We start from the raw sequence: 19783 nt of genomic DNA on the forward strand, positions 1-19783 counted from the left end.
GGATGAGCAAGGAGGAGCGACATGGAGGATCGAGATGTGTCGACATGGAAGACATTTAGGAGTGACATGGAGGAGTTACATTTTGGAGCGCCATCTTGGAGGGACATTCTGGAGTAACATGGAGGAGCGACATTCTGGAGTGACATTTTGGAGTGACATTGATGAGAGATATGGAAGATTGACATAGAGGATTAACATGGAGGAGTGACATGGAGGAGCAACATGGAGGAGTGACAAGAAGGAGTGACATGTAGTATTGACATGGAGGAGTTACATAGAGGAGTGACGTAGAAGAAAGGGAGGAGTGACATGGAGGAGGGACATGGAGTAGCGAAATAGAATATCGACATGGAGGATCGACATGGAGGAGTGACATGGAGGAGGGACATGGAGGAGTGACATTCTTGAGTGACATTCTGGAGGGACATTCTGGAGTACCATGGAGGAGCAACATGGAGGAGGGACATGGAGGACTGACATGGAGTATCGAAATAGAGGATTGACATGTAGGAGGGACATGGAAAAGTGACATTGAGGAGCGACATGGAGGAGTGACCGGGAGGAGTGACATTCTGGAGTGACATTCGGGAGGGACATTCTGGAGCGACATGGAAGATCGACATGGAGGATTAACATGAAGGATCTACATGGAGGAGCGACATGGAGGAGGTACATGAGGGAGTGATGTGGAAGACATGGAGGAGTGACATGGAGTAGCAACATGGAGGAGTGACATGGAGGAGTGACAAGGAGGAGCGACATGAAGGAGTAACAAGTAGGAGCAACATGGTGGAGTGTCATGTAGGATCAACATGGAGGAGTGACATGGAGGAGTGACATGGTAGAAATGGAGGAGTGACATGGAGGAGAGACGTGGAAGATAGACATGCAGGATCGACATGGAGGAATAACATGGAGTGACAAGGAGGAGTAACAAGGGGGAGTGACATGGGAGAGTGACATGGAAGAGCTACATGGAGGAGCGACATCGCGGAGTGACATGGGGGACTGACATGGAGGAGTGACATTCTAGGGTGACATTCTGGAGGGATGTTCTGGAGTGACATGGAGTAGCGACATGGAAGATCGACATGGATGATAAACATAAAGGATCTACATGGAGGAGCGAACATGGAGTAGGTGTATGAGGGAGTGACATGGAAGACATGGATGAGTGACATGGAGTAGCAATATGGAGGAATGACAAGAGGAGCGTCATGGAGGAGCAACATTGAGGAGCAAACATGAAGGACTGACATGGAGATTAGACATGGATGACTGACATTGAGGATCGACATGGAGAAAGGACATGGAGGAGTTACATTCTGGAGTTAAATTCTGGAGTGACATTCTGGAGTGACATGGAGGAGTGACATTATGGAGTTAAATTTTGGAGGGACATTCTGGAGTGAGATGGAGGAGTGATATGGAGGAGCAAGGAGGAGCAACATGGAGGATCAACATAGTGTAGTGACATGAAGGAGCGACACTGAGGAGTGACATTCTGGAGGGACATTCTGGAGCGACATTGAGGATGTACATGGGGGAGTGACATGGAAGACTTGGAGGAGTGATATGGAGGAACAACATGGAGTATCGACATGGAAGATTGACATGGATCAGTTTCATGGAGGAGTGACAAGGAGGAGTGTAATGGTGGGGTAACATTGAGGAGCGACATTGAGGACTGACATGCAGGATCGACATAGAGATGTGACAAGGAGGATCGACATGGAGGATTGACACTGAGGAAGGATATGGAGGAGTGACATTCTGGAGTTAAATTCTGGAGTGTCATTCTGGAGTGACATTGAGGAGCAACATTCTGGAGTGACATGGAGGAGCAACATGGAGGAGTGATATGGAGGAGCAAGGAGGAGCGACATGGAGGAATGACATGGAAGTGAGACATGGAGGTGTGAAATGGTGGAGAGACATGGAAGATCGACATGGAGGATCGACATGGAGGCGTGACATTCTGGAGTTCAATCTGGATTGACATTCTGGAGTGACATGGAGGAGTGACATGGAGGAGCGACATGGAGGAGGGACATGGAGGAGTTACAATATGGAGTTAAATCTGGATTGACATTCTGGAGTGACATGGAGGAGCGACATACTGGAGTTACATGGAGGAATGACATGGAGGAGTGATATGGAGAAACAAGGAGGTGCGACATGGAGGATCGACATGAATAAGTGACATGGAGGAGCGACACGGTGGAGTGACATGGAAGACATGGAGGATTGACATGGAGAATTGACATTGAGTAGTGACATGGAGGAGTGACAAGGAGGAGTGACACAGAGGAATAACATGAAGGATCTACATGGATGAGCGACATGGAGGATTGAGAGGAGTGACATGGAGGAGCAACATGACCTGGAGGATCAACATGGAGGAGTGACTTGGAGGAGTGACATGGAGGAGTGAAATGGAGGAGCGACATGAAGGATCGACATGGAGGAGTGACATGGAGGATCGACATGGAAGAGTGACATGGAGGAGCGACATGGAAGAGTGACATGGAGGAGCTACATGGAGGAGCTACATCGCGGAGCGACATGGAAGACTAACAATGAGGAGGTACATTCTGGAGGGACATGGTGGAGCGACATTCTGGAGTGACATGGAGGAGCGATATGGAAGATCGACATGGAGGAGTAACATGTAGGATCTAAATGGAGAAGTGACATGAAGGATCGACATGTAGGAGCGATATGGAGGATCAACAAGGAGGAGTCGACATGGAGTATTGACAAGAAAAACTGACATGGAGGAGTGACATTCTACAGTTAAATTCTGGAGTGAAATTCTGGAGTGACATGTAGGATCTACATAGAGGAGTGACACTGAGGATCGACATGTAGGAGCGACATAGAGGATCGACATTGAGGAGTGTCAAGGTTGATCGACATGGAGGAGTGACATGGAAAAGTGACATGGTAGAGATGAAGGAGAGACATGGAAGATCGACATGGAGGATTGACATGGTGGAGTGACTTTCTGGAGTGACATGGAGGAGTGCCATTCTGGAGTGACATGGAGGAGCGACATCGAAGATCGACATGGAGGAGTAACATGTCTGATCTAAATGGAGGAGTGACATGAAGATCGACATGGAGGAGCGATATGGAGGATCAACAAGGAGGAGTCGACATGGAGTATTGACAAGGAGGACTGACATGGAGGAGTAACATTCTACAGTTAAATTCTGGTGTGAAATTCTGGAGTGACATGTAGGATCTACATGGAGGAGTAACATGGAGGATCGACATGGAGGAGCGACATAGAGGATCGACATGGAGGACTGTCAAGTTTGATCGACATGGAGGAGTGACATGGAGGAGTGACATGGAGGAGTGACATGGAGGAGTGACATGGAGGAGTGACATGGAGGAGAGATATGTAAGATCGACATGGAGGAGTGACATTCTGGAGTTAAATCTAGATTGACATTCTGGAGTGACATGGAGTAGTGACATTCTGGAGTGACATGGTGGAGTGATATTGATGAGCAAGGAGAAGCAACATGGAGGATTGACATGTGTCTACATGGAAGACATGGAGGAGTGACATGGAGGATCGATATTGAGCAGTGACATGGAGGAGTGACAAAGAGGAGCGACATGGAGGAGTGACACGGAGGAGTTACATTTTGGAGGGACATTCTGGAGGGACATTCTGGAGTGACATGGAGGAGCGACATTCTGGAGTGACATTGGTGAGAGATATGGAGGATTGACATAGAGGAGTCACATGAAGGGTCTACATGGAGGAGCTACATAGTGGAGGTACATGGGGAGTGACATGGAAGACATGGAAGAGTGACAAGGAGGAGTGACAAGGAGGAGCGACATGAAGGAGTAACAAGGAGGAGCGACATGGAGGATCGACATGGAGGAGCGACATCGAGCAGTGACATGGAAGTGTGACATGGAGGAGTGAAATTGAGGATCAACATGGAGGAGTGACATGGAGGAGCGACATGGTGGAGCGACATGGAGGATCGACATGGAGGAGTGACATGGAGAATCAACATGGAGGAGTGACATGGAGGAGCGACATGGAGGAGCAACAAGGATGATCGACATGGAGGAGTGACATGGAGGAGTGATATGGAAGACAGGGAAGAGTGACATGGAGGAGGAATACGGAGGAGTGACATTCTGGAGTAACTTTCAGGAGGGACATTCTGGAGTGACATGGAGGTATCGACATTGAGTAGTGACATGGAGGAGTGACAATAAGGAGCGACACGGAGGAGTGACATGGAGGAGCGACATGGAGGTTTGACATAGAGGAGTAACATGAAGGATCTACATGGAGGAGGTACATGGGGGAGTGACATGGAAGACATGGAGGAGTGACATGGTGTAGTGAAATGGAAGAAATGAAGTAGTGACATGGTGGAGCAACATGGAGGATCGAAATGGAGGATCGACATGGAGCAGTGACATGGAGGAGTGACATGTAGGATTGACATGGAGGAGTTACATGGAGGAGTGACGTGGAAGACAGGGAGGAATGACATGGACGAGCGAAATAGAGGATCCACATGGAGCATGGAGCATGGAGGAGGCATCTGGAGGAGTAGCATTCTGGAGCGACATTCTGGAGTGACATGGAGGAGTGACATGGAGAGACATTGAGGATCGACATGGAGGAGTGACATGGAGGATCGACATGGAGGAGTGAAATGGAGGAGCTACATGGAGGAGCGACATCGCGGAGCGACATGGAAGACTGACAATGAGGATGTACATTCTGGAGGGACATGGTGGAGCGACATTCTGGAGTGACATGGAGGAGCGACATTCTGGAGTGACATGGAGGAGAGACATGGAGGAGCTACATGGCGGAGTGAAATGTAGCATTGATATAGAGGAGTTACATAGAGGAGTTATATGGAGGAGCAAGGAGGAGCAACATGGAGGATAAACATGGGGGAGTGACTAGGAGGAGCGACATTCTCGAGTGACATGGAGGAGTGAAATGGAGGAGCGAAATGGAGGATCGAGATGGAGGAGTGACATGGAGGAGAAACATAGAAGAGTTACATGGAGGAGCTACATAAGGAGCAACATCACGGAGCGATTTGAAGGACTGACATGGAGGAATTACATTCTGGAGGGACAAGGAGGAGCGACATTCTGGAGTGACATGGAAGACATGGAGCGACATGGAGTAGTAACAAGGAGGAGCGACATGGAGGAGTGACATAGGAGACGGAGGAGTGACATGTAGGAGCGAAATGGAGGTGTTAAATTGAACATCGACATGGAGGAGTCATATGGAGGAGGGATATGGAGGAGTTACATTCTAGAGTGACATTCTGGATGAACATTCCGGATTGACGTGGAGGAGTGATATGGAGGATGGACATATACGATTGACATGGAGGAGGTATATGGAGGAGTGACATTCTGGAGTTAAATTCTTGAGTGACTTCTGGAGTGACATGGAGGAGCAACATTCTAGAGTGACATGGAGGAGTGATATGGATGAGCAATTAGGGGCGACATGGAGGAGCGACATGGAGCAGTGACATGGAGGATCGACATGGAAGAGGGACATGGAGGACTGACATTCTGGAGTGATATTCTGGAGGGACATTCTGGAGTGACATGAAGGAGTGACATGGAGGATGGACATAGAGGATTGACATGGAGGAGGGACATGGAGGAGTGACATTCTGGAGTTAAATTCTGCAGTGAAATTCTGAAATGGCATGGAGGAGCAACATTCTAGAGCGACTTGGAGGAGTAACAAGGAGGAGCGACATGGAGGATCGACATGGAGGAGCGACATTGAGCAGTCACATGGAGGATTGACGAGGAGGACTGACATGGAGGATCAACAGGGAGGAGTGAGATGGAAGAGTGACATGGAGGATAGACATTGAGTAGTGACTTGGAGTAGTGACAAGGAGGAGTGACATGAAGAAGTAACATGGAGGAGTGACATGGAGGATCGACATGGAGGAGCCACATAAAGGAGTAACAATGAGTAGTGACATGGAGGACTGACATGGGTGATTGACATGGAGGAGTGACATGGAGGATCGACATGGAAGATTGACATGGAGGACGGACATGGAGGAGTAACATGTTTAACATGGAAGATCGACATGGAAGATCAACATGGAGGAGCGACGTGGAGGAGCAACATTGAGGAGCGACATGGAGGACTGACATGGAGGATCGACAATTAGGACTGACATGGAGGATTGACATGGAGAAAGGACATGGAGGAGTGACATTCTGGAGTTAAATTCTGGAGTGACATTCTGGAATAGAATGGAGGAGGGACATGGAGGAGTGACATTCTGGAGTTAAATTTTGGAGTGATTTTTTGGAGTGACATGGAGGAGCAACATGGAGGAGGGACATGGAGGAGTGACATTCTGGAGTTAAATCTGGAGTGATATTCTGGAGTGACATGGAGTAGCGACAGTCTGGAGTGACATGAAGAAGCGACATGGAGGATCGACATGGCGGAGTTACATGCAGGACTGACATGGAAGACTGGGAAGAGTGACATGGAGGGGCGACATGGAGGAGTGAAATGGAGGAATAACATGGAGGATCAACATGGAGGAGTGACAAGGAGGAGCAACATGAAGGAGTAACAAGGAGGAGTTACATGGAGGATCGACATGGAAGATCGACATGGAGGAACGACATTCTGGACTGATATTCTGGAGTGACATTGATGAGACATATGGAGGATTGACATAGAGGAGTAACATGAAGGATCTACACGGAGGAGCTACATGGAGGAGGTACATAGGGGAGTGACATGGAAGACATGGAGGAGTGAAATGGAGGTACAACATGGAAGATCGACATGGAAGATCGACATGGAGCAGTTACATGGAGTAGTGACATGGAGGATCGACATGGAGGATCGACATGGAGGATCGACATGGAGGAGGGACATTGAAGACAGGGAGGAGTGACATGGAGGTGTGAAATAGAGGATCAACATGGTGGAGTGACATGGAGGAGGTTCATGGAGGAGTGACATTATGGAGTGACTTTCTGGAGGGACATTCTGGAGTGACATGGAGGTATCGACATTGAGGAGTGACAAGGAGGAGTTATATGGAGGATCTACATAGAGGATTGACATGGAGGAGAGACATGGAGGAGTAACATTCTGGAGTTAAATTCTGGAGTGACTTTCTGGAGTTACATGGAGGAGCAACATTCTGGGGTGACATGGAGGAGTGACATGGAGGAGTGATATGGACGAGCAGGGACGAGCAACATGGAGGATCGACATGGAATAGTTAGATGGAGGACCGACACGGATGAGGTACATGGGGGAGTGACATGGAAGACATGGAGGAGTGACATGGTGGAGCAACATGTAGGATCAAAATGGAGGATCGACATGGAGAAGTGACATGGAGGAGTGACAAGTTTGAATGACATGGAGGAGTCACAAGGAGGAGCGACATGGAGGAAATATAATGGAGGAGCGAAATCGAGCAGTGACATGGAAGTGTGACATGGAGGATCAACATGGAGGATCGATATGGAGGAGTGACATGGAGGAGGGACATGGAGGAGTAACATTCTGGAGTTAAATTCTGGAGAGACATTCTGGATTGACATGGAGGAGCGACATGGTGGTGTGATATGGAGGATCAAGGAGGAGTGACATGGAGGATCGAAATGTGTCGACATGGAAGACCGAAATTGTGTAGTGACTTGGAGGAGTGACAAAGAGGAGCGACATGGAGGAGTTACATGGAGGTGTGACATTTTGGAGGGACATTCTGGAGGGAGATTCTGGAGTGACATGGAGGAGCGACATTCAGGAGTAACATTCTGGAGAGACATTGATGAGAGATATGGAGGTTTGATATAGAAGAGTAACATGAAGGATCTAAATGGAGGAGCTACATATAGGAGGTACATGGGGGAGTGACATGGAAGACATGGAAGAGTGACATGGTGTAGCAACATGGAGGATCGACATGGAGGAGTGACATGGAGGAGTGACATTCTGGAGTTAAATCTGGAGTGATATTCTGGAGTGACATCGAGGAGCGACATTCTGTAGTGACATAGAAGAGCGACATGGTGGAGTGATATGGAGGAGCAAGGAGGAGCCACAGGGAGGATCGACATGGAGGACTGACATGGAAGACAGGGAGGAGTGACCGAGGGGTGACATGGAGGTCTGAAATAGCGGATTGACATGGAGGAGGTATATGGAGGAGTTACATTCTAGAGTGACATTCTGGATGAACATTCCGGAGTGACGTGGAGGTATTAACTTGGAGGAGTGACAAGGAGGAGTGATATGGAGGATCAACATAGAGGATTGACATGGAGGAGGGACATGGAGGAGTGACGTTCTGGAGTTAAATTCTGGAGAACCATTCTGGAGTGACATGGAGGAGCAGCATTCTGGGGTGACATGGAGGAGATACAAGGAGGAGTGATATGGAGGAGCAGGGATGAGAGACCTAGAGGATCGACATGGAATAGTCACATGGAGGAGCAAAACGGAGGAGTGACATGGAACACATAGTGGAGTGACATTGATGATCGACAATGAGGATCGATATGGAGGATCTACATGAAACAGTGACATGGAGGATTGAAATGGAAGTGTGACATGGAGGAGTGACATGGAGGATCGACATAGAGGAGTGACATGGAGGAGCGCCATGGCAGAGTGACATGGAGGAGCGACATGGCGGAGTGACATGGAGGAGTAACATGGAGGATTGACGTGGAAGACAGGAGTGACATGGAGGAGCGAAATAGAGGATCAACATGGTGGAGTGACAAGGAGGAGGGACATGGAGGAGTGAAATGGAGGATGGACATGGAGGATTGACATGGAGGAGTGACTAGGAGGAGCGACATGGAAGAGCGACATGGAGGATCTACATGGAGGAGCGACATCGCGGAGCGACATGGAAGACTGACAACGAGGAGGTTAATTCTGGATGAACATGGTGGAGCGACATTCTGGAGTGACATGGAATAGCAACATTCTGGAGTGACATGGAGGAGCGAAATGGAAGATCGACATGGAGGAGTAACATGTATGATCTAAATGGAGGAGTGACATGTAGGATAGACATGGAGGATCGAAAAGGAGGAGCGACATTGAGGAGCAACATGGAGGACTGACATGGAGGATCAACATGGAGGAGTCGACATGGACAAGGAGGACTGACATGGAGGAGTGACATCCTCCAGTTAAATTCTGGAGTGACATTCTGGAGTGACATGTAGGATCTACATGGAGGATTGATATGGAGGATCGACATGGAGGAGCGACATAGAGGATCGACATGGAGGAGTGTCAAGGTTGATCGACATGAGAAATGACATGGAGGAGTGATATGGTAGAGATGGAGGAGTGACATGGAGGAGAGACATGGAAGATCGATATGGAGGAGTGACATTCTGGAGTTAAATCTGGATTGACATGGAGGAGAGACATTCTGGAGTGACATGGAGGAGCAACATGGTGGAGTGATATGGATGAGCAAGGAGGAGCGACATGGAGGATCAACATGTGTCGACATGGAAGACATGGAGGAGTGACATGGAGTAGCGACATGGAGGAGTGACATGGTGGAGCAACATGGAGGATCAAAATGGAGGATCGATGTGGAGGAGTAACAAGGAGGAGCGATATGGAGGATCGACATGGAGGAGCGACATCAAGCAGTGACATGGAGGAGTGACATTCTGGAGTTAAATCTAGAGTGATATTCTGGAGTGACATGGAGGAGCGACATTCGGGAGTGACATGGAGAAGCGACATGGTGGAGCAACATGGAGGAGTGACATGGAGGAGTGACATGGAGGAGCAAGGATGAGGGACATGGTGGATCGACATGGAGTAGTGACATGGAGTAGCAAGTTGGAGGAGTGATTTGGAGGATCGACATGGAGAAGCGACATGTAGGAGCGACATCTAGGATCTACATGGAGGAGCAACATGGAGGATCGACATGGAGGAGTGACATGGAGGAGGAAGGAGGAGCGACATGGAGGAGTGACATTGAGGATCAACATGGAAGAGTGACTTGGAGGACCGAAATGGAGGAGTGACATGGAGGAGCACCAAGGAGGAGTGAAATGGATGATAGACATGGAGAAATGACATGGATGATCGACACGGAGGAGCAACATGGAGGATTGAGATGGAGGAGCAACATGGAGGAGCGACATGGAGGAGTGACATGGGGGAGCGACAAGAGGAGTGACATGGATGATCGACATGGAGGAGCAAAATGGAAGATTGATATGGAGGAGTGACATGGATGATCGACATGGAGGAGCGACATCAAGCAGTGACATGGAGGAGTGACATTCTGGAGTTAAATCTAGAGTGATATTCTGGAGTGACATGGAGGAGCGACATTCTGGAGTGACATGGAGAAGCGACATGGAGGAGCAACATGGAGGAGTGACATGGAGGAGTGACATGGAACATCGACATGGAGGAGTAACATTGAGGAGTGACATTAAGGAGTGACATGGAGGAGTGACTTGGAGAAGGTCAAAGAAGGAGGTACATTTTGGAGTGACAAGGAGGAGCGACATGGAGGATCAACATGGAGTAGAGACATGGAGGAGCGGCATGAAGCAGTGATATGGAGGAGTGACATGGAGGAGCGACATGCAGGATCGACATGGAGGAGGGAGATTCTGGATTGACACAGAGTAGCGGCATTGAGGAGTGACATGGAGGAGAAAGGATGAGCAACATGGAGGAGTGATATGGAGGATCAACATGGAGGAGCAACATGGAGGAGCGTCAAGGAAGATTGACATGGATTATCGACATGGAGGAGTGACATGGAGGATCAACATGGAGGAGCGACATGGAGGAGCGAAATGGAGGAGTGACATGGAGGATCAACATGGAGGAGCGACATGGAGGAGAGAAATGGAGGAGTGACATGGAGGAGCGACAAGGAGGAGTGACATTGTTGATCGATATGGAGGACTGAAATGGAAAAGCTACATGGAGAAGCGACATAGAGGAGCGACATGGAGAATCGACATGGAGGAGTGACATTGAGGAGTGACATTAAGGAGTGACATGGAGAAGTGACATGGATGAGGGACATGGAGAAGGGACATTCTGGATTAACATGGAGTAGCGACATCGAGGAGTGACATGGAGGAGCAAGGATGAGCAACATGGAGGATCCACATTGAGGAGCGACATATAGGAGCGACATGGAGAATTGACATGGAGGAGTGACATTGAGGAGTGACATTAAGTAGTGACATTGAGGAGTGTCATTGAAGACATGGAGTAGTGACATGGAGGTGTTACATTGAGGAGTCACAGGAAGGAGGTACATAGAGGTTCAACATTCTGGAGTGACATGGAGGAGTGACATGGAGGAGCAAGGATGAGGGACATGGTGGATCGACATGGAGTAGTGACATGGAGTAGCAAGTTGGAGGAGTGATTTGGAGGATCGACATGGAGAAGCGACATGGAGGAGCGACATCTAGGATCTACATGGAGGAGCAACATGGAGGATCGACATGGAGGAGTGACATGGAGGAGGAAGGAGGAGCGACATGGAGGAGTGACATCGAGGATCAACATGGAAGAGTGACTTGGAGGACCGAAATGGAGGAGTGACATGGAGGAGCACCAAGGAGGAGTGAAATGGATGATAGACATGGAGAAGTGACAAGGATGATCGACACGGAGGAGCGACATGGAGGATTGAGATGGAGGAGCAACATAGAGGAGCGACATGGAGGAGTGACATGGGGGAGCGACAAGGAGGAGTGACATGGATGATCGACATGGAGGAGCGAAATGGAAGATTGATATGGAGGAGTGACATGGAGGAGCGACATGGAGGAGGGACATGGAGGAGCGACAAGGAGGAGTGACATGGATGATCGACATGGAGGAGTGACATGGATGATCGACATGGAGGAGCGATATGGAGGATTGATATGGAGGAGCGACATGGATGAGCGACATGGAGGAGTGACATGGAGTAGCGACATGGAGGATAGACATGGAGGATTGACATGGAGGAGCGACATGGAGGAGTGACATGTAGGATCGACATGGAGGATAGACATGGAGGATTGACATGGAGGAGGGACATGGAGGAGTGACATTCTGGAGTCAAATTCTGGAGTGACATTCTGGAGTGACATGGAGGAGCAACATTCTGGGGTGACATGGAGGAGTGACATGGAGGAGTGATGTGGATGAGCAGGGACGAGCAACATGGAGGATCGACATGGAATAGTCACATGGAGGACCGACACAGATGAGGTACATGGGGGAGTGATATTGGAAGACATGGAGGAGTTACATGGTGGAGCAACATGGAGGATAAAAATGGAGGATCGGCATGGAGCCACTGCTCCATGTCGATCCTCCATCATGGAGGAGTGACAAGGAGGAGCGACAAGGAGGAGTAACATGGAAGAGAGACATGGAGGATCGATATGGAAGAGCGACATCGAGCAGTGACATGGAGGAGCGAAAAAGAGGATCGACATGTGTCAACATGGAAGACATGGAGAAGTTTCATGGTGGATCGACATTGAGCAGTGACATGGAGGAGTGACAAATTGGAGCAACATGGAGGAGTGACATGAAAGATCGACTTGGAGGAGTAACATGTAGGATCTAAATGGAGGAGTGACCTGGAGGATCGACATGGAGGAGCGATATGGAGGATCGATAAGGAGGAGCGACATCGAGGAGCAAAATGGAGGACTGACATGGAGGATCAACAAGGGGGAGTGACATGGAAGAGTGACACAGAGGAGAGATATGGAGGAGGTACATAAGGGAGTGACATGGATGACATGGAGCAGTGAAATGGAGGAGCAACATTGAGGATCGACATGGAGCAGTGACATGGAGGAGTGACATGGAGGAGCGACATGGACGATCGACATGGAGTATTGACAAGGTGGATCGACATGGAGGAGTGACATGGAGGAGTGACATGGTAGAGATGGAGGAGTGACATGGAGGAGAGACATGGAAGTTCGACATTGAGGATTGACATGGAGGAGTGACATTATGGAGTTAAATCTGGATTGACATTTTGGAGTTACATGGAGGAGTGACATAGTGGATTGATATGGATGAGCAAGGAGGAGCGACATGGAGGATCGAGATGTGTCGACATGGAAGACATTTAGGAGTGACATGGAGGAGTTACATTTTGGAGCGCCATCTTGGAGGGACATTCTGGAGTAACATGGAGGAGCTACATTCTGGAGTGACATGGAGGAGCGACATTGAAGATCAACATGGAGGAGTAACCTGTTGGATCCACATGGAGGAATGACATGGAGGATCGACACGGAGGAGCGCAATAGAGGATCGACATGGAGCAGTCGACATGGAGCAGTGATTAACAATCTGGAGTTAAATTCTGGAGTGACATTCTGGAGTGACATGGAGGAGCGACATTCTGGAGTGACATGGAGGAATGACATGGAGGAGTGATATGGAGGAGCAAGGAGGAGCGACATGGAGGATCAATATGAATAAGTGACATGGAGGAGCGACACAGTGGAGTGACATGTAAGATATGGAGGAGTGACATGGAGGAGCAACATGGAGTATCGACATGGAGGATCAACATGGAGGAGTGACATGGAGGAGCGATGTGGCGGAGTGACATGGAGGAGTAACATGGAGGATTGACATTGTAGACAGGGAGGAGTGACATGGAGGAGCGAAATAGAGGATCAACATGGTGGAGTGACAAGGAGGAGGGACATGGAGGAGTGACATTCTGGAGTGACATTCTTGAGGGACATTCTGGAGTGACATGGATGAGCGACATGGAGGAGGTGAATGGAGGAGTAACATTCTGGAGTTAAATTCTGGAGTGACATTCTGGAGTTACATGGAGGAGAGACTTTCTGGAGTGACATTGAGGAGTGACATTGAAGATCAACATGGAGGAGTAACATGTTGGATCCACTTGGAGGAATGACATGGAGGATCGACATGGAGGAGCGACATTGAGGATCGACAATGAGGAGCGACATTGAGGAGCTACATGGAGGAGCTACATGGATGTCTGACAATGAGGAGGTACATTCTGGAGGGACAGGGTGGAGCGACATTCTGGAGTGACACGGAGGAGCGACATTCTGGATTGACATGGAAGATCGACATGGAGGAGTAACATGTAGGATCTAAATGGAGGAGTGACATGGAGGATTGACATGGAGGAGCGATATGGAGGATCGACAAGGAGGAGAAACATTGAGGAGCAACATGGAGGACTGACATGGAGGAATGATATGGAATACAGGGAGGAGTGACATGGAGGGTCAACATGGAGGAGTGACTTTCAGGAGGGACATTCTGGATTAACATGGAGTAGCGACATCGAGGAGTGACATGCAGGAGCAAGGATGAGAGACATGGAGGTGCGACATGTAGGTTCTACATGGAGGATCGAAATGGAGCAGTGACATGGAAGAGTGACATTCTGGAGTGACATTCTGGTGTGACATGGAGGAGCGATATGGAAGAGTAAAATGGAGGGGTAAGGATGAGCGACAAGGACGATCGACATGGAGGAATGACATGGAGGAGTGACATTGAGGAGTGACATGGAGGAGCGACATGGAGGATAGACATGGAGGATTGACATGCAGGGTTGACATGGAGGAGTGACATGGAGGAGTGTCATGGAAGACAAGGAGTAGTGACATGGAGGAGTTACATTGAGGAGTCACAGGAAGGAGGGACATGGAGGAGCGACATTCTGGAGTGACATGGAGGAGTGACATGGAGTAGCAAGGATGAGTGACATGGAGGAGAAACATGGAGGAGGTACATAGGGGAGTGACATGGAAGACATGGAGCAGTGAAATTGAGAAGCAACATCGAGGATCGACATGGAGGATTGACATTGAGCAGTGACATGGAGGAGTGACATGGAGGAGCGACATGGAGGATCGACATGGAGTATTGACAAGGTGGATCGACATGGAGAAGTGACATGGTAGAGATGGAGGAGTGACATGGAGGAGAGACATGGAAGATCGACATTGAGGATCGACATGAAGGAGTGAGTTGGGGGAGTGACATGGAAGACAGAGGAGTGACATGGAGGAGCGACATTCTGGAGTGACAAGGAGGAGTGAAATGGAGGATTGACATGGAGGATTGACATGTAGGAGTGACATGGAGATGCAACATGGAAGAGCAACATGGAGGAGTTACATGGTTGGGCAACACTGCGGAGCGACATGAGAACTGACAACAAGGAGGTACATGCTGGAGGGACATGGTGGAGTGACATTCTGGAGGGACATGGAGGAGCGACATTCTGGAGTGACATGGAGGAGCAACATTCTGGAGTGACATGGAGGAGAGACATGGAAGATCGACATGTAGGAGTGACATGGAGGAGTGACAAGGAGGAGTTACATGGTAGAGATGGAGGAGTGACATGGAGGTTCGACATGGAAGATTGACATGGAGGATCGACATAGAGGACTGACATCATGGAGTTAAATCTGGATTGACATGGAGGAGCGACATTCTGGAGTGACATGGAGGAGTGACATGGTGGAGTGATATGGATGATTAAGGAGGAGCGACATTGAGGATCGACATGTGTCAACATGGAAGACATGGAGGAGTTTCATGGAGGATCGACATTGAGCAGTGACATGGAGGAGTGACAAATTGGAGCGACATGGAGGAGTGACATGAAAGATCGACTTGGAGGAGTAACATGTAGGATCTAAATGGAGGAGTGACCTGGAGGATCGACATGGAGGAGCTATATGGAGGATCGATAAGGAGGAGCGACATCGAGGAGCAATATGGAGGACTGACATGGAGGATCAACAAGGGGGAGTGACATGGAGGAGTGACACAGAGGAGAGATATGGAGGAGGTACATAAGGGAGTGAAATGGATGACATGGAGCAGTGACATGGAGGAGTGACATGGAGGAGCGACATGGAGGATCGACATGGAGTATTGACAAGGTGGATCGACATGGAGGAGTGACATGGAGGAGTGACATGGTAGAGATGGAGGAGTGACATGGAGGAGAGACATTGAAGTTCGACATTGAGGATTGACATGGAGGAGTGACATTCTGGAGTTAAATCTGGATTGACATTTTGGAGTTACATGGAGGAGTGACATAGTGGATTGATATGGATGAGCAAGGAGGAGCGACATGGAGGATCGAGATGTGTCGACATGGAAGACATTTAGGAGTGACATGGAAGAGTTACATTTTGGAGGGCCATCTTGGAGGGACATTCTGGAGTAACATGGAGGAGCAACATTCTGGAGTGACATTTTGGAGTGACATTGATGAGAGATATGGAAGATTGACATAGAGGATCAACATGGAGGAGTGACATGGAGGAGCAACATGGAGGAGTGACAAGAAGGAGTGACATGTAGTATTGACATGGAGGAGTTACATAGAGGAGTGACGTAGAAGAAAGGGAGGAGTGACATGGAGGAGTGACATGGAGACATGGAGGAGCGAAATAGAAGATCGACATGGAGGATCGACATGGTGGAGTCACATGGAGGAGGGACATGGAGGAGTGACATTCTTGAGTGACATTCTGGAGGGACATTCTGGAGTGCCATGAAGGAGCAACATGGAGGAGGGACATGGACGAGTGACATTCTGGAGTTAAATTTTGGAGGGACATTCTGGAGTGAGATGGAGGAGTGATATGGAGGAGCAAGGAGGAGCAACATGGAGGATCAACATAGTGTAGTGACATGGAGGATCGAAATAGAGGATTGACATGTAGGAGGGACATGGAGGAGTGACATTGAGGAGCGACATGGAGGAGTGACTGGGAGGAGTGACATTCTGGAGGGACATTCTGGAGCGACATGGAAGATCGACATGGAGGATTAACATGAAGGATATACATGGAGGAGCGACATGGAGGAGGTACATGAGGGAGTGACGTGGAAGACATGGAGGAGTGACATGGAGTAGCAACATGGAGGAGTGACATGGAGGAGTGACAAGGAGGAGCGACATGAAGGAGTAACAAGTAGGAGCAACATGGTGGAGTGTCATATAGGATCAACATGGAGGAGTGACATGGAGGAGTGACATGGAGGAGAGACGTGGAAGATAGACATGGAGGATCGACATGGAGGAATAACATGGAGTGACAAGGAGGAGTAACAAGGGGGAGTGACATGGGAGAGTGACAAGGAAGAGCTACATGGAGGAGCGACATCGCGGAGTGACATGGGGGACTGACATGGAGGAGTGACATTCTAGTGTGACATTCTGGAGGGATGTTCTGGAGTGACATGGAGGAGCGACATGGACGATCGACATGGATGATAAACATAAAGGATCTACATGGAGGAGCAACATGGAGGAGGTGTATGGGGGAGTGACATGGAAGACATGGATGAGTGACATGGAGTAGCAATATGGAGGAATGACAAGAGGAGCGTCATGGAGGAGCAACATTGAGGAGCAAACATGAAGGACTGACATGGAGATTAGACATGGATGACTGACATTGAGGATCGACATGGAGAAAGGACATGGAGGAGTTACATTCTGGAGTTAAATTCTTGAGTGACATTCTAGAGTGACATGGATGAATGGCATTGAAGAAGTGACATTCTGGAGTTAAATTTTGGAGGGACATTCTGGAGTGACACGGAGGAGCACAATGGAGAAGGTACATGGGGAGTGACATGGAAGACATGGAGGAGTGATATGGAGGAACAACATGGAGTATCGACATGGAAGATTGACATGGATCAGTTTCATGGAGGAGTGACAATGAGGAGTGTAATGGTGGGGTAACATTGAGGAGCGACATTGAGGACTGACATGCAGGATCGACATAGAGACGTGACAAGGAGGATCGACATGGAGGATTGACACTGAGGAAGGATATGGAGGAGTGACATTCTGGAGTTAAATTCTGGAGTGTCATTCTGGAGTGACATTGAGGAGCAACATTCTGGAGTGACATGGAGGAACAACATGGAGGAGTGATATGGAGGAGCAAGGAGGAGCAACATGGAGGAATGACATGGAAGTGAGACATGGAGGAGTGAAATGGTGGAGAGACATGGAAAATTGACATGGAGGATCGTCATGGAGGAGTAACATGGAGTAACAAGAGGAGTGTCATGGAGGAGCAACATCGAGTACCGACATGGAGGAGCAACGTGGAGGATTTACATGGAGAAAAGATATGGGGGAGTGATATTCTGGAGGTAAATTCTGGAGTGACATTCTGGAATAGAATGGCGGAGGGACATGGAGGAGTGACATTCTGGAGTTAAATTTTGGAGTGACATTCTGGAGTGACATGTAGCATTGACATGGAGGAGTTACATAGAGGAGTGATATGGAGGAGCAAGGAGGAGCGACATGGAGGATAAACATGGGGGACTGACTAGGAGGAGCGACATTCTGGAGTGACATGGAGGAGCGAAATGGAGGATCGAGATGGAGGAGTGACATGGAGGAGAAACATAGTAGAGTTACATGGAGGAGCTACATGAGGAGCAACATCACGTAGCGATTTGGAGGACAGACATGGAGGAATGACATTCTGGAGGGACATGGAGGAGCGACATTTTGGAGTAACATGGAGGAGCGACATTCTGGAGTGACATGGAAGAGATGGAGCAGTGACATGGTGCATTAGCATGGAGGATCGGAATGGAGGATCGACATGGAGGTGCGACATTGAGCAGTGACATGGAAGGGTGACATGGAGGAGAGACATTAAGGATCAACTTGGAGGAGTGACATGTAGGAGCGACATGGCGGAATGACATGGAGGAGTGACATGGAGGATTGACATGGAGGAGTTACATAGAGGTGCGATGTGGAAGAAAGGGAGGATTGACATGGAGGAGCGAAATAGAGGATTGACATGGAGGAGTGACATAGAGGATGGACATGGAGGAGTGAAATTCTGAAGTGACATGGAGGAGGGAAATGGAGGAGTAACTTGGAGGATCTAAATGGAGGAGTGACATGTAGGATTGACATGGAGGAATGACACAGAGGATCAAAATAGAGGAGTGACAGTAAGGAGTGACATTGAAGACAGGGAGGAGTGACATGTAGGAGCGACATGGAGGAGTGACATTGAGAAGGGACATGGAGGACTGACATGAAAGATCAACATGGAGGAGTGACAAGGAGGAGCGACATGTGTCGACATGGAAGACATGGAGGAGTTACATGGAGGATCTACATTGAGCAGTGACATGGAGGAGTGACAAAGAGGAGCGACAAGGAGGAGTCATATGGAGGAGTGACATTTTTGGGGGGACATTCTGGAGGGACATTCTGGAGTGACATTGATGACAGATATGGAGGATTGATATAGAGGAGTAACATGAAGCATCTACATGGAGGAGGTACATAGGGTAGTGACATGGAAGACATGGAGAAGTGAAATGGAGGAGCAACATCGAGGATCGACATGGAGGATCGACATGAAGCAGTGACATGGAGGAGTGACATGGAGGAGCAACATGGAGGATCGACATGGAGGAGCAACAAGGTGGATCGACCTGGAGGAGTGACATGGAGGAATGACATGGTGAAGATGGAGGAGTGACATGGAGGAGAGACATGGAAGATCGACATGGAGGATCGACATGGAGAAGTGACATTCTGGAGTTAAATCTGGATTGACATTCTGGAGTGACATGGAGGAGTGACATGGAGGAGCGACATGGAGGAGGGACATGGAGGAGTTACAATCTGGAGTTAAATTC

This window comes from Sebastes umbrosus, chromosome 19 (genome assembly GCF_015220745.1).
Source record: "Sebastes umbrosus isolate fSebUmb1 chromosome 19, fSebUmb1.pri, whole genome shotgun sequence".
Taxonomy (NCBI): domain Eukaryota; kingdom Metazoa; phylum Chordata; class Actinopteri; order Perciformes; family Sebastidae; genus Sebastes; species Sebastes umbrosus.